Consider the following 15043-nt stretch of genomic DNA (forward strand, 5'->3'; position numbering starts at 1 on the left):
ACACTTGGGTACCCGCTGAGGTAGTCAATGACGAGGTTTTAATAGAAACATTTCATCGGCGTTTCCCAAAAAAACCGCAACCCGTGGCACGATTTAGAAGGGAACACTTTGGGACCACTGATGAGGAAGGAGAGTTTGGAGGGTTCCCAGAGTCAGGGGTGGGTGAGGAAGCCGACTCCGACGAAGAAGAGGAAGACGGGGAGAGAGACGGTACGCCATGGTTAGAAGTGTTTGAATCCTCGGACGACGAGGAGAGTTCCTTTAGGGGCTTTCCGCCCTCACCGCCAGGGGGAGAGGACGCGGGGGGTGAAGGGGGCCCTGAGGGGGAGGTGGATGTCAGGGAACTGTCATCGGAAAGAGAGTTGGTGCAGAGGCTCCAGCAGACTCGGAGAGATTCTGCAGCGGAGGAGGGAACCAGCAGGGGGAGAGCAGAAGCTCCGGCAAAAGGGGAGTCGGAGGAGGGAGGGCTCTGGGATACTTCTAGTGAGAATAGTGCAGAGGTAACAAGACCCCCGTTGGCAACTCCCACCCTTCGCCGGAAGCTGTCACGTAGAGAGTCACGAAGGCGCATGTCCGTGAAACAACTTTTATGTTGGCGTAAATTTCGTAGACGCCCACTGTCAGATTCTACCAGCGACTAACGGAGTCATGCCTTGGGAGGCTCCGTTAGTGCCTCGGTTTGGCTGAACTGCCAAACACCAGAGGGATCAAGCTTTTACGCACAAGCAGCTCATTATCCCATCACAGGGACAGAATGATCTTTTCATTCTTAAAACGTCTCTTGGGGGTGAGGGGAAGGTTGAGAAAGCACAGGCGTTGCGTGCTACAGTTCCCAACCAGCGTGCTACAATTCCCGCTCATAATGTTACATGTGCATGCGTATGGCATCAGAGAACAATTCATGGGTCGGTAGAGGATTTGCAGGCGTTACCTGAGGTTGTTACAGGTTGTAAGATTAGAAATTGTCAAAGTGCCATTAATTGTGACACTTGCAAGCAAGCAAAGGCGAGAGGGTGCAGTTACCCAAAGGTGGAACGGGTTACCACTAAACCTTTTGAGCTGGTTCACATAGATTTGTCCGGTCCTGTCAAGGAACCAAGTCTGGGAGGGGCCAGGTTTCTGCTAACTTTTCTTGATGATTATTCGCAGAATTCCTGGGCTCACGGTCTCAAATCCAGGGAGGATGCAGCACAGCTGATCAAGAGCTGGATTGAGGGGGTGGAACAGAGGTTCTCCACCAGGGTTCAAGCTATCATCAGTGACAGAAATGCTAAGTACACTGGTTCTGCTTTGCAGAAGTTCTTTCACGAGAAAGGGATACGACACACAGTTATTTCACCCCAGCAAGGGGGGGTGGCAGAGCTGAGAAGTGGAGCTCTGGTTAAGGCTGCACAGGTGATGCTGAGAGAAGCCAGGTTACCTCCTGAGTTTTGGCTGGAGGCTACGAGGGCTGTGTCATTTACCTGGAATCGTGTCTACAACTCACTGGTAGGTGACACACCGTTCTCTTTGTTAAATGGCCGAAAACCCCAGGTTCACTTTCTGCGGACGTTTGGGTCTCCTGCGGTTATCTCTGTGCCTGAGGCTTTGCGAGGGCCAGATGGAGCCAAATTCCAGAAAATGATCTTCTGTGGGTATGAGCCAGAAGCCCGTGCATGGCGTTTTGCTTACCCGTCAGGTGATCAGAGTAAGGTGCTGATCAGTAAACACGCTGAGTTCTTAGAGGAGGAGGTGAAGTCAAAGACTCCTGTCAGGCGTGATGTTCTCTCAGAATGTCTCTCTGATCCGGAAGACAGTTCTGATGAGGCGGAAGAAGAGGCTGAGGCTGCTGATGACGACCAGGTCACTGACCAGGGTCAAGAGCAGGATGTGGCATCTCCACAAGTTGTTAAGAGAGTGCCCAAAAGTCAGCCTAGTTCTCCTGTGAGTGTGATGGAGAGGATTCGAAGACGCTTTAAGTCAGAGGGTGAATCCCGTGATGCAGAGGACACACCTGCTGATCAAAGTGAGTCAGAGGGAACACCTGAGTTTGTGCCTAGGAGGTCCAGTCGCACAACAAAGGGTATCCCACCAGAGAGGTATCAGGCCACAGGTGCGTGGGTAAGTTTCGCACAGTGCGATTCTGAGAGTTGTGAGGTGGTTCCACAAATGCCAAACAGGTTTGCCAAGGGAGGGCATAAGGCATTGGGGAAGGCATTGATCTCACAGAGTTTTGCTGAGGATGTTCCACAGGTGCAGTCGGAATCCAACGCAAGGGGGGGTGTGAGTGTTCAGAACTTAACTGGTTAAGTTGTTCTGAGTGTGCGTCACATTCCGACGTCAGCTGTTAGAAGCTGGGAGGAGACAGAAGCTAAGGAGGAGCTTTTTCCCTGTACTTTCAGTTCCCCCTGTGACTCTGAGGGGAGAAGGATGTTCCCTCTGTGTATCTGAGAGGGAGACATGGCTGCCAGCAGTGACGGACTTTGATGCTGTAATGTTTTAATAAAGAGCTGTAAATAGACGAATCTGTCTATGTGTGCTTACAAGGAGCAAGACTGCTTTACACGCTGTGTTCTACTCTGCTAAAAGCCGTGACCTGAAGAGACAGCAGGAGTTATTGCGCAGCTTGAGAGGAAGCGTGCCGGACCGCTGTAAGTGATTGATTGGGATCGTAAAGCTGTCTGAAGTCGCGGCTCTATCGATCAAGGGCCAGATCGATATCTATTCGCACAGTGGCACCACCAAAAGCTGATGTACTGAACCCGGGAGTTGCTGCCTGTGTGGTGATGGTGGAGGTGGATGGTGGCGGGGTGGCAGGGGGTTGGTTAAATGGAGAAGGCGGCGCTGCAGAGAGCTGGCCGAAGATGGGGGGCATGGAAGGGGTCACTAAAGCCTCAATTGCAGGTTGGCTGAAGGCTGCGCCAGAAGAGCAGGTGGCGGGGGGCGGTGCGAACACAGAAGGTGGCGAGACATTGACTGTGAACGCAGAGGTGCCAGTGGCCGGGGCCTGAATGGATGCACTTGGGCTACAGGAAGCTGGAAGCACTCTGGTCACTTCAGCAGGCTGAGAGGCCATGCTTGCTGAAGGCAAGGTTGCTGGAGTGTGCTGGTCCAGAGATGTTGCCACAGAAACCACCTCAGCCTTTGAATCAGTAGGAGAGGTGGCGGGAATGGCTTCTTTGGCAGGTGCTACTGTTCCCGCTGCTGCCACAGCAAGACTGATTGCATTCACCTCTTCCATCGAAGGTGTGGCCTGAGCAGGAGGATCTCGAGGAGGTTCTGGAGTATGGACCTGGGGCTGGGGCAGCAGCTGCATTGCTCCAAGCTTGCTGGCATCACACTGAGGCAGCTTCGCAGGGCCTGGGGAGGTTCTGGCATCTTCCTCTCCTTTACCCGTTGGAAGATGTGGCCACAGTAGTTGGAGCTGAACTCAACAGACTTCCGAATGACAGAGTAGCAGTTGCCGCTGGTGCAGAAGAGGGTGTTGCCGTTGCGGCATTTGCTGACTGAACCTCAAGTGTGAAAGTTGACTTGGCACCCCCTGCAGGCACTCCGAGGCCAAGGAGATCAGGAGACCCTGTGTTGACCAATTGGACATTGCTGAAGATGGTGCTAGCAGACGTTGATGTTAAGCTAGTTGTTATCACAGAGGCAGCCGCCTCTGTTGGTTTGCTGACCTGCAAAGAGCTTCCAAGAGTAAACCCAGAAGGTATTGTACTCACTTTTGCTGGCTGCCCACCTGTGGCATTAACAGGTGGAGGTTTGGTAGTGGCAGCCTTGGAATTCTCATTGGCTTGACCGACTCTTAACCCAGAGAAGCTCCCAAGGGTCTCCCCAGCAGCGGTGCCCTGGAAGAGGTGATCTCATTGTTTCAATGGAAGCCCTTCTAGTTTCCCAGAGGTTGAGAAAGGGACGGAGGCCACAGGGACTGAGGTCACCTGGCTGTTTGCCAGGCTTGGATCTCCTGAGCCACTGCTTGTCATGGGGACTCCCAGAAGACTGGATGGTTTTGCGTACCCAAAAGTGAAGGAGCTCTCCAGAGGGGTTCCAAATTTAACGTTCCCGCCAAAGGGAAAGGCATCAGGCTGGCTTAGCTGTTTTGGAGGAGAAGGTATTGCTGCCAAGGCACAAGAGAAAGACACAAAGCAAACAAATTTCAAAGGTAAGGTTCACTACCACCCAGCTCCAAAGCAGCATAAACCCTGGAATTCATATCTCAGAGGTAGATCATCTGTTTTGCCTGCAGAAGGTCCCAGGTTCAATCCCAATCAGCATCACCAGGCAGGGCTGGGAGAAACTCTGCCTCAATCACTGGAGAGTCACTGCCAGTCAGTGCAGACAATACCATGCTAGGTGGACCCTAACAGCTCAACTCAATCAAAGGTAGCTTCCTATTTCTCTCTGCTTAGTTTGTTGAGTTGTGTGTTGTTTGGTTTAACCTCCAAAACCTTTCCCCCTTCCTCTTCCAGACCATCAGTTCCACAGTCTGTTACATAAACCACCCACCAACTTCTGGCAAACTGCAGCTATAGATCAAGTCAACCAGGTATTCCCAATCTCTTGAAACATTTGCTTCTGTTTACTCTTTTCCTGAAGACAGGAGTGCCTGGCGTGGGGTCACAAAGAGTCGGACACAACTAAACGACTAAACTACATTCCTTTCCTACTGCATATATCCAGGGAGGTTTATGTTTAGTGGCAGAGCTTAGTGGTAGAGCATATTCTTTGCATGCAGAAGAGCCTAGGTTCAACATCCAGCATACCCAGTTAAGAAAAAGGCCATCAGGCAGCAGACTACAGGAAAGAGCCCTGAAGAGCTTCTTCTTCTCAAGAATTAACAAGACTGGATTAAATGAGGAATGATGGAAGCTTTGGCCCTCCAGATGCTGTTGAGCTTTATCATCCCTGACTGCTATGGACATGCTTGCTGGGCCTGATGGGATTTGTGGTTCAGCAACATCTGGAGGGCTAAAGGTTCCTTATCCCTGGATTAGAGAGGGAAGGAGATGTGGCTGTACCAGCAGAACTAGAGAAGTTGTTGTTTTTTTCAGCCTGAGGGCCACGTTCTCTTCAAAATGCACACCCCATTTTAAAACAAAAACTCACCTTCTACTGGAGGGACAGATGTTGCAAGATTGGAGAGGATTGCATCAAGGTTAACTTCAGGAGTAGAAGACAAAACAAAAACATTAATGTACAATATTTGGCCGTTTCGAAAAGGGAATCAGAAGGTTTGCGGAGGGCGGGGAGGGAAGAAGGTACACGTGTATACACTACATATTTGTTCCAGTTAAACATCATGGCTCTCACTAATGAAAAGTATAGTTTGGTAGGATGCCAAGAGTTCGCTACCTACCTGCACTATGCATTGTCTATTAACACTGTGTTGCTTTTTTTTTTTTTGTGGCTCTATATGCCACCCAAGTATGCGTCAGTGAGTGGCCAAACAGATCTAGTCATCATAATAATTTCTTAAAAAGAGAATCCTGTTTAACAGCTGTGCCACCTTTCTCTCCATTTATTTTCAGGTTTTCATTACACAGGCTTTTCCCTAAAAGCAATGAGATAATGAGCTATTCTACCTGAACTGCATGACAAGATGAAAGTTTTTGCTGAACGACCCCTCCATATATAAATTAAACATGTGCATGGTTACTTAATTTGCACAACACATGCACAGTGCAGAATTTCAGCTTCTCCTAATTCACACATTGGGGAGCCTGGGTTCCTAATCCCCCGTGACCCCTTCACATCTGTATCAGGCGTGGGAGAGGATTTTGCTGAACTATAATTCTGATCATCCCTGGCTATTGGCCATGCTGGCTGCAAAGGCTGGTGGGAATTGTAGTTCAGCAACCACAACCCTGATCTAAATGGTTGTTCCCCAGGTCTGATTATAATGTGATGGAATGAGAACTGCCTACCCCATGGCGACCTTCTCCATGTGACTGCTTATGCAACTGAAGCCTCCAGATGGCAAAAGGACGATTTAGTCACCTCCATGAGTACAGATTACAGGCTTTCCCTCCCAAGCCATAAAAGCTACATTATGGCTAACTGTGCCACTGCATCTTTTCCAGCTTCCATGCTCTCATTCAGCCCCTCCATGCGTGCATTTCAGTTTCTGTGCCTGGATCTGCATGAAGGCTTTTGATTTTATATTTTATTTTACATATCCAGTGCTGCAGGTTGCAGGGGAGGCTAGCCTGGGCAAATGAGGCACTGCCCTACTGACTTCAATTAGCCCCCACCTGTGTTCTGTTATTGTTGTTTATTGTTTGTAAGCCACTTTGGGATTCATCTGAATGGAAAGCGACATAGAAATACAATAAATCAAATCAATTCAAATCAGTGTTGCCCCTTGCAAAACTCAGCTAGGAGGACTTAGCCGGCTCTGCCTGTCATTGGCTCTGCTGCCGCCTACTGTTGGAGGCTCCTGACCTCCCAAACCCACCAGTCTCAACGCACACCAGTGGCTACTGGCAGGTTGACCAATACACTGTGAGACATGCAATTTCTGTCCTAGCAAAAGGACTATCGTTAGGGCTAGTGCCAATATGGAGAAATCGGCTTACAAATATGGCCAATAATTCTGGTAATGAGATAGCATTTCGTGTGTTTGTGGGGTTTTTTTTGTTTTTTTTGTTTTTGTTCTTCTGAACCCTTGTCAACAAGAGCCAAAGGCAGCCAAACCAAGATAGAAGGCAGGCTGTTGTACCCTCCCCTACAACAGTTCACTTGAGCTTCATCTCCACCTCCCACCTAGTGCACATAGGCTGCAAACCTGGCCATGCCTATTCAGAAGTACTGGATTTCATTGGGCTTATTCCCAGGTTGGGTGAAGGCTCCGGTCTTGCACCCTATATTTGCTCCATGGAGCTCATGGTGACAGCCATGACTCTCCTGTTTTAATCTCACAACAATCCTGCAAGGTAATACTGAAGGTTATTCCCCAGGTCCTCAATCTAATAGTCCAGGCATGTCCAACAGGTAGATCGTGATCTACCGGTAGACCTGAACCACCCCAAAAGGGGGTAGATCACTGCCAGTTTTTAACTCTGTGAGTAGATCACAGTCTCTTGGGCGTTGGCCACCCCTGTAATAGTCTAATGCAGCCTTTTACCAACCAGGTGTTCTCCAGCTGTTTTGGACTACGACTCCTACCAGCACAGTGCTGATGGGAGCTCTAATCCCAAACAGCTAGAGGACACCAGGTTGGCCATGGCTGCTCTACCCAAGCTTCGAACTAAGAGGCCAGGGTGGCCTTCATCGCTCAGCCTAACAAATCTCTCAGGAATATAACCACCGCATTACTCTGGCGCTCTGAAAAGTGATCATGTGTCTTGCTGTTGCTATATAAAACACCAGTGCTACCAAGGGACATTAAAGAAACGAAAACAGAAAGACGTCCATACATACACAGAGGTGGTAAATGTGAACGCTTTGTTGATCTGGGCAGCTGTTGATGGAATGAGCGCAGCAGGAGCAGAAGTCACGGATGCTGATGTCTTCTGAGGGCCTTGCCCTGGGATTGTAAATACAGCACAGAGTTATACGCACACCATAGATAGAAGAGAAGGGGAGGGGGAGAGAAATTCCACTCAGCTTTCCCAGGACAAGTCTTTTTGAGTTACTATGTTTTATAACCCACTGTCAGGGAACTGCCATCGGAGAGTCAGGTGGTGGAAGGGCTCCAGGAGGCTAGGAGACCTTCGGATGTGGAGGAAGGAACCAGTAGGGGGAGAGGGAGAGTTCCTGCAGAAACTCAATCGGAGGAATGGCTCCAAGATGTTTCCAGTGAGAACAGTGGGGAGTGCTCAGGACCTCCGCTGGGGACACCCACTCCGCGCAGGAAACTGTCACGCAGAGAATCCAGAAGGAGAGTTTCCGTCAAGGAACTCTTATGTTGGCGTAAATTCCGGAAGCGCCCACTGACGGATTCTGCCAGCGATTGAGGTAGCCATGCACCCATGGCTCCGCGGACTGGGAGAGTTTAGGAACTGATGGCAAAGCTTGGAGGGCTTAAACGCTTACGCACGAGCAGCCCCCTTTTCCCATTACAGCAATCCGTCAGTCTTGACGCTGCTTGTGCGAAGGAGAGGCATCATGAGCAACCCAACCGGAGCCGGAGGAGCTGGAGGGGGACCAACTCTGGAGGAGAGAAACAGAGCTTTGGAGCACCAGCTGGCACTGCTAACGGCGCGGCTCGAGGAAAGGAGGGCGCAGGATGCACAGGGGAAACCCACCCCCATCGGAAGGAAGGTACCTGGGTTGGTACAGAAATTTGGGGGTGATCCAAGGAACTACCAAGCCTTTAAGACAGAGGTGCAGTATGCACTGAACCTGCAACACGATGACTTTGCCGATGAGGAATCGAGAATGTCTTTTGTGATTGGGCACCTCGAGGGAGGGGCTAGAGATTGGGTGAGGCCCCTAATGGCAAATAATAATAACGCCTTAAAGGACTTGAGGAAATTCTTTAGTGCGATGGACTTGATGTTTTCCAGCCAGATTGAACAGGGCGTGGTACGCAGACAGTTAATAGCGTGCAAACAGGGAAATCAATCAGTCAGAGAGTATTGGACACAGGACGAAACAGTTAAATCGGCTATGATTAAGTGGGCACAAGATATTGGTCATAACATTATGTTTGCTGACTGGGAAAGGTTGTGGACCACCGGTATGAAATTCACGGCATGTAATGCCTTGAGAGAGAATATTATGAAAATGATCTAAAGGTGGTACATGACCCCAGTCAAGCTTGCTAAAATTTACCACTTATCAGATAATAAATGTTGGAAATGTAAAGAAAATGAAGGTACTTTTTTTCACCTCTGGTGGACCTGCCCAAGGATTAAGGTTTTCTAGGAAATGATATATAATGAAATGAAAAAAGTATTTAAATATACTTTCCTGAAGAAACCAGAGGCCTTTCTCCTGGGTATGGTAAGCCATGTGGTGCTAAAGAAGGACAGAACTTTTTTTATGTATGCTACAACAGCAGCAAGGATACTCATTGCAAAGTATTGGAAGACACAAGATCTACCCACTCTGGAAGAATGGCAGATGAAGATGATAGACTATATGGGACTGGCAGAGATGACTGGCAGAATCCGAGACCAGGACAAAGAGACAGTGGAAGAAGATTGGAAGAAGTTTAAAGACTATCTTAATAAATATTATAAAATTAATGAAGGCTAAAAAGATATGGGTTTAAAAATTAGTGGTTTGCAGGGGCGTTGATTAAGGAAAAAGAATGGAATTAATAAAAACTATGGGAAATATGGGAATGGATTTGCTGATAAGATAAATGAGATTAGAATACAGAAGGGGGAGGTGCGAGGAGGTCGGTGAAATTAGGTTTAGAAAATAAGGTCTGAACGTATACTTGTTTTGTTTTTGTTTGTTGGTATGTTTTTATTGTTGTTTGTATTTGTGTTTATATGTTTTATTGGAAACTTAATAAATATCATTTAAAAAAGAGAGAGAGAGAGTATTGGACACAGTTTACCATGCTTATACATAAATTGGGGTGGGATCTGTCTTCGGACCCGATACAAATGTTGTTTGAAGAAGGCCTAGCCCCAGCGGTGAAAGATGAACTTTCCCACGCGCCCCGTCCGGAGTCCATGGATCAGCTGACCAAGGCAGCGCTTGCGATTGGAGCGCGCCAGGAGGCGAGACCTCTGGAGAAGCGGGAAGGGAGAGGAGAGCGTTGGAATGATTTCCGCATTCCTGAGATGCCGGCGCAACCTTCCCCGCCAGTGGAACCGATGGAGATTGGAGGGGCGAGTGTGCGCGGAACTTCAAATGTTAACGAAGGGCAGAAAAAGGAGGGGAAGAGCGCCAAGAAATGTTTCCTTTGTCAACAGCCAGGACATTTTGCCAGGGTCTGCCCGCAAAGGAAGGGATGGCAAGGAATGGTGGGGGCTGTTGGGAGTGAGGAGGAGGGGGTTAAGGAGCAAGTAAAAGCCAACGCCTGGCTGCCAGCGACAGGGCACAGCAGTCAGGCCAAGGATCAGTGAACGTGCCCAAGCCTGAACCCCCAAGAGCTGCTCTCGTCGTAGAGGTGCTACTAGAGCTACCCAACGGACATCCACTCACGATAAAAGCCCTCTTAGATTCAGGCAGCTCCTGCAATGTCATGAGTCAGGAGTTTGCGTCAGAGCACCAGATACAGACGCTGCCCTTAAGTCCTTCCTTGCAGGTGACAACGATTGACGGGAGGGAACTGCTGGGAGGGGAAGTAAACCAACAGACGGTCCCCATGACAATGAGAGTGGCAAGGCACACGGAAGTCATTGCATTTCATGTAGCCACACTAGCGGGACCTCCCATCATCTTGGGAATGAGCTGGCTGGCGCTACATGACCCGCTAGTGGGATGGCACCAGTGGACAGTCTCTTTTGGGTCAGCTCATTGCCTAGAGCACTGCAAGGGAAGAGAAATGCAGGGGCTGGCTAGGGCCAGTCTTGCAGGGATGGCGGTGGGGGAAAAGGGAGAAATACCCCGACAATACGCCGACCTGAGTGACGTCTTCAGTGAGAAGGAAGCAGATAGACTGCCCCCGCATAGACCTTTTGACTGTCAAATTAACCTCCTCCCGGGAGCCCAGCTACCAGTGGGCAAGCTGTACGCCATGTCAGACAGGGAGATGCAGGAGTTAAGGGAGTTCATAGACAAGAACCTGAAACGAGGTTTCATCAGGGAGTCAAGAGCGGTGGAGGGCAGCCCAGTGTTTTTTGTGGACAAAAAAGACACTAATAAACCCAGGCTGGTCGTGGACTTCCGGGCCGTCAACGCGGTGTCAGAACCTGTGGCCTTTCCCATGCCCAGGATTGACGACATTTTGACCAGGGTGAGGAAGGGAAAGATTTTTACCAAGCTGGACCTGAGGGGGGAGTATAACCTGATACGGATGAGGAAGGGGGATGAATGGAAAACTACCATGTTCACCCCCTTGGGGGCCTTTGAGTATCTCGTTATGCCCTTCGGATTACAGGGGGGCTCAGCCTGCTTTCAATCATTCATGAATCACGTGCTGGGACCTTTGCTCTATAAGAACTGTGTGGCCTTCTTAGACGATGTGTTAGTCTACTCAGAGGACGAAGAGCAGCATGTCCGAGATGTCCGAGAGGTCCTAAGCCGGCTGCAAGCAAACCAGCTGTGGGTCAAACTGGAGAAGTGCCAGTTCCATACCAGAGAGGTGGAATTCCTGGGGTACCGTTTGTCAGACAAGGGATTGGCCATGGATCCTAGCAAGGTCCAGGCGGTACTGGAATGGAAGACACCCAGAACCAGGAAGGACGTGCAGAGATTCCTGGGGTTTGGAAACTTCTATCGGAAGTTCATCAAAAACTTTGCCCACTTAACGGCTCCCATCACCGATTGTCTCAGTAGTAAGAAGAAATTTGCATGGACGGAAGAGGCGCAGCGAGCGTTTGAAAGGCTAAAGAAAGCGTTCGCTTCGGAAGAACAGCTCTTGCACGTGGATCTACAGAAACCGATGAGGGTGGAAACAGATGCATCAGATCGAGCGGTAGGGGCGGTTCTGCTCCAACCGGGGAAGGATGCGTCGGACTGGAGACCGTGTGCCTTCTTCTCACGGAAGTTGAATAAATCCGAAAGGAACTACACAGTGTATGACAGGGAACTGCTCGCCATTTATGAAGCGTTTCGACGATGGCGGCACCTGCTAATAGGAGCGCAGCACAAGGTCCAGGTGTGCACGGGCCACAAGAACCTGGAATATTGGCGAATGGCCTGAGTACTGAACCAGAGACAAGTGCGATGAGCACAGGAATTTTCCAAGTTCCATTTTGAGATTCGCTACGTACCGGGACCAGAGAACGTAAGGGCGGACACTCTCTCTCGAAAACCAGAGTATATGGAGGGGGAGGGAGCACCTGAAGAGAGACATGTCATCCCCGAGGACCACTGGGTGTGTGGGGCAGCATTGGTGGGGCAACGAGAACTGGTAGAAGGGACAGAGAACGATGAATACGCCCAAGATAAGCTCAGAGGGCTCAGGAGAGCCAGGGAGATCACCGGGGGTTTTGACGAAAGGAACGGGGCCTTGTACATACCAGAAGGGGAATTGAGGGGTAGGGTACTCAAACAAATGCACGACAGCCCCACCGCGGGGCACTTTGGGCAACACAAAACAATGTGGTTAGTTACCAGGCAATTCTGGTGGCCCAAGGTGAGGGAAGATGTACGAGAGTATGTAAGGGGATGCGACCGCTGCCAGCGAGCGAAGGGGGAGAGGGCGGCGCAGGCGGGGTTGCTGGAACCATTACCCACACCCAAACGGCCATGGGAGGCAGTTTCCATAGATTTCATGACGGATTTACCAAGATCCAAGGGGAAAACTGCGGTAATGGTAGTGGTAGACCTGTTAACCAAGATGTGCCACTTTATAGCTTGCTCACATGCGGTAACGGCGGAAGAAACCGCCAAGTTGTTTGTAAAACACGTTTTTAGGTTGCATGGCGCCCCCTTGAGGGTGCTCTCAGACCGAGGGAAACAATTTACGTCCAGGTTCTGGAGGAAGCTCATGAGCTTACTGCACATGGAGGTCAATTTCTCAACCGCCAGACACCCAGAAACTAATGGGCAGGCGGAAAGGGCAAACAGTATTCTGCAACAATATCTGAGGTGTTATGTAAATGACAGAGAGAATGATTGGGTAGAGAAATTAGCCCTAGCCGAATTCGCATACAATAATGCGGAAAATGTGTCCACGGGCATGAGTCCATTTATGGCTAACTATGGGTGTCACCCCAGGGCATTTCCAGGGGAAGGAGGGGAAAGATGGAGCGTGCTGGCAGCGGAACATTTTGTGGAAGAAATGGAAGCAATACATCAACAGCTCAAAATGAATTTGGATAGGCCCAAGGCAGAATACAAGAAGCAGGCAGATAGGAGCAGAAGGGAAGGAGAGACCATAAGGGTGGGGGACCGGGTGTGGTTGTCAACACAAGGGTTACCGTTCAAGGGGGGTTGCAAAAAATTGCGACCAAAACGACTGGGACCCTTCGAGGTTATACAGCAGGTCAATACGGTGGCCTTTAAACTCAGGCTGCCAGACAACATGAAACTGCATCCAGTATTCCATAGGTCATTACTATCACCATACCGGGAGGGGCGGGAATTTTGGGGACGTGAAGGTGAGGTTCTCGCGGCACCGCAAGTAGAAGAGAGGGAGCGAAGCAGTCATGTAGCAGAAATACACGACTCTCGGTGGAAGGGGAAACAGGTGGATTACTTAGTGGCATGGGAAGGGGAACCGGAGTCCGAAAATACCTGGTTACCGGCAGAAACGGTCAAGGATGAGGTCTTAGTAGGAACGTTTCATCGCCGGTTCCCAAGGAAGCCCCAGCCCTTGGCTAGGTTCTGGGAGGAACACTACGACACCACTGATGAGGAAGAGGAGTTCGAGGGGTTCCCAGAATCAGGACAGGAAGAGGAAGAAGAATCAGATGGGGAAGAGTATGGGGAAAGAAGGGACAGTAGTAGCTGGAGGGCGGTTTTCGAGTCATCCGAAGATGAGGAGGATTCTTTCAGGGGGTTCCCAGCCTCGCCACCCAGAGAAGAGGGGGAAATGGGGGGTGAGGGGAGTCCTGGAGGGGAGGTGGATGTCAGGGAACTGCCATCAGAGAGTCAGGTGGTGGAAGGGCTCCAGGAGGCTAGGAGACCTTCGGATGTGGAGGAAGGAACCAGTAGGGGGAGAGGGAGAGTTCCTGCAGAAACTCAATCGGAGGAATGGCTCCAAGATGTTTCCAGTGAGAACAGCGGGGAGGGCTCAGGACCTCCGCTGGGGACGCCCACTCCGCACAGGAAACTGTCACGCAGAGAATCCAGAAGGAGAGTTTCCGTCAAGGAACTCTTATGTTGGCGTAAATTCCGGAAGCGCCCACTGACGGATTCTGCCAGCGATTGAGGTAGCCATGCACCCATGGCTCCGCGGTCTGGGAGAGTTTAGGAACTGATGGCAAAGCTTGGAGGGCTTAAACGCTTATGCACGAGCAGCCCCCTTTTCCCATTACACCCACCTTTCATCCAAGTATTTAAAGATGAAGCAGGGACATTCCGCATGCAAAGCAGATGCTCTGCCACTGAGTTACGGGTTCTTCCTGGGACTTGCTGTGTTACCTCCAAAGACAGATTGGGCCATAAGAAGCCCTCTCCCTTTCCTGAAGACAAGTAATGATAGAGGAGCTAGTAACACTCAAGCCTAAGACAACAAATTCTGGGCAGAGAGCTCTGAAAACTAGCACTGAGTGGGTGGAGGCAGAGGGAGAGATTATATGACTGAGCTCCAATAAGCAGATCAAGCAGCTTTCCATAAATGTATCAGCTTAGCAAGCCTTTGCACCACTCCGACTCCATCCCCACTAGAAATATGAACACGTATTCAATTGTGAGAGACAATACTTATTATAAAGGGGGTGAATGCATGAATGGCGTGAAGTGTGTCAGAAGGGGGGGGGGGGAGGGAGAGGGAGAAGGAATGAATCAATGAACGAATCAATAAATAGAATATGAGAAACAGAATGAATGAATGCTGGTGTGGTGAAAGAAAGGATGGTGTGGCTCTGCCCCAAATTTGGCTACAGTCCTGCCCTTCTCTCCTGCCCCCCCCCCTGCATGCAGCCCTTTAAGGATTACCCCACAAAAAAAAGGAACCCTTGCAGGGAGGAAGGTTCATAGAGGAGAAGGCTACCAGTGACACCAGTCACAAAACCTATGCTCTACCCTCTGTAGGCCACTGTAGGGAAAGGACACTGGACTAGATGCCCCACCCCCACCATTTGGCCTGATCCAGCAACCTGGCTGATATGTTCCCAACTCCCAAGTTCACATAAACAGTAACCGGCCTTCAGAACTGAAAAACATGGTTTGACCAATTCTGGGTCGCTAGCAGTGTTTGGCCCCTTCAGAGAAAATGCCTGAATCCCCACACACCCCAGAATCACACCAACCCCCTTTTTCAGGGCTGTTTGCAGGTTTCTTCCTTGCATGACAAAAAAGTATTGCCAATGCCGGTAATAAAAATGATTTC

General features: G+C 50.0%; 1 protein-coding gene and 1 long non-coding RNA gene across 2 annotated transcripts in view; both read right to left on the reverse strand.

The window, feature by feature from the left end:
• The window catches only part of LOC309361268 (uncharacterized protein), a gene marked incomplete at its 3' end in the record, with an annotated part of 324188 nt that overhangs the window by 116284 nt on the left and 192861 nt on the right, over positions 1-15043 (reverse strand). The window lies entirely within an intron of this gene.
• LOC309361179 overlaps positions 7399-15043 on the reverse strand; it is a 65399-nt gene continuing 57754 nt past the window's right edge. The window contains exon 4 of the long non-coding RNA XR_014164371.1: positions 7399-7504. This is a non-coding gene — a long non-coding RNA (uncharacterized lncRNA). The remainder of the gene's footprint in view (positions 7505-15043) is intronic.

The sequence above is a fragment of the Podarcis melisellensis genome (assembly GCF_964234715.1).
Source record: "Podarcis melisellensis genome assembly, chromosome: W".
Lineage (NCBI taxonomy): Eukaryota > Metazoa > Chordata > Lepidosauria > Squamata > Lacertidae > Podarcis > Podarcis melisellensis.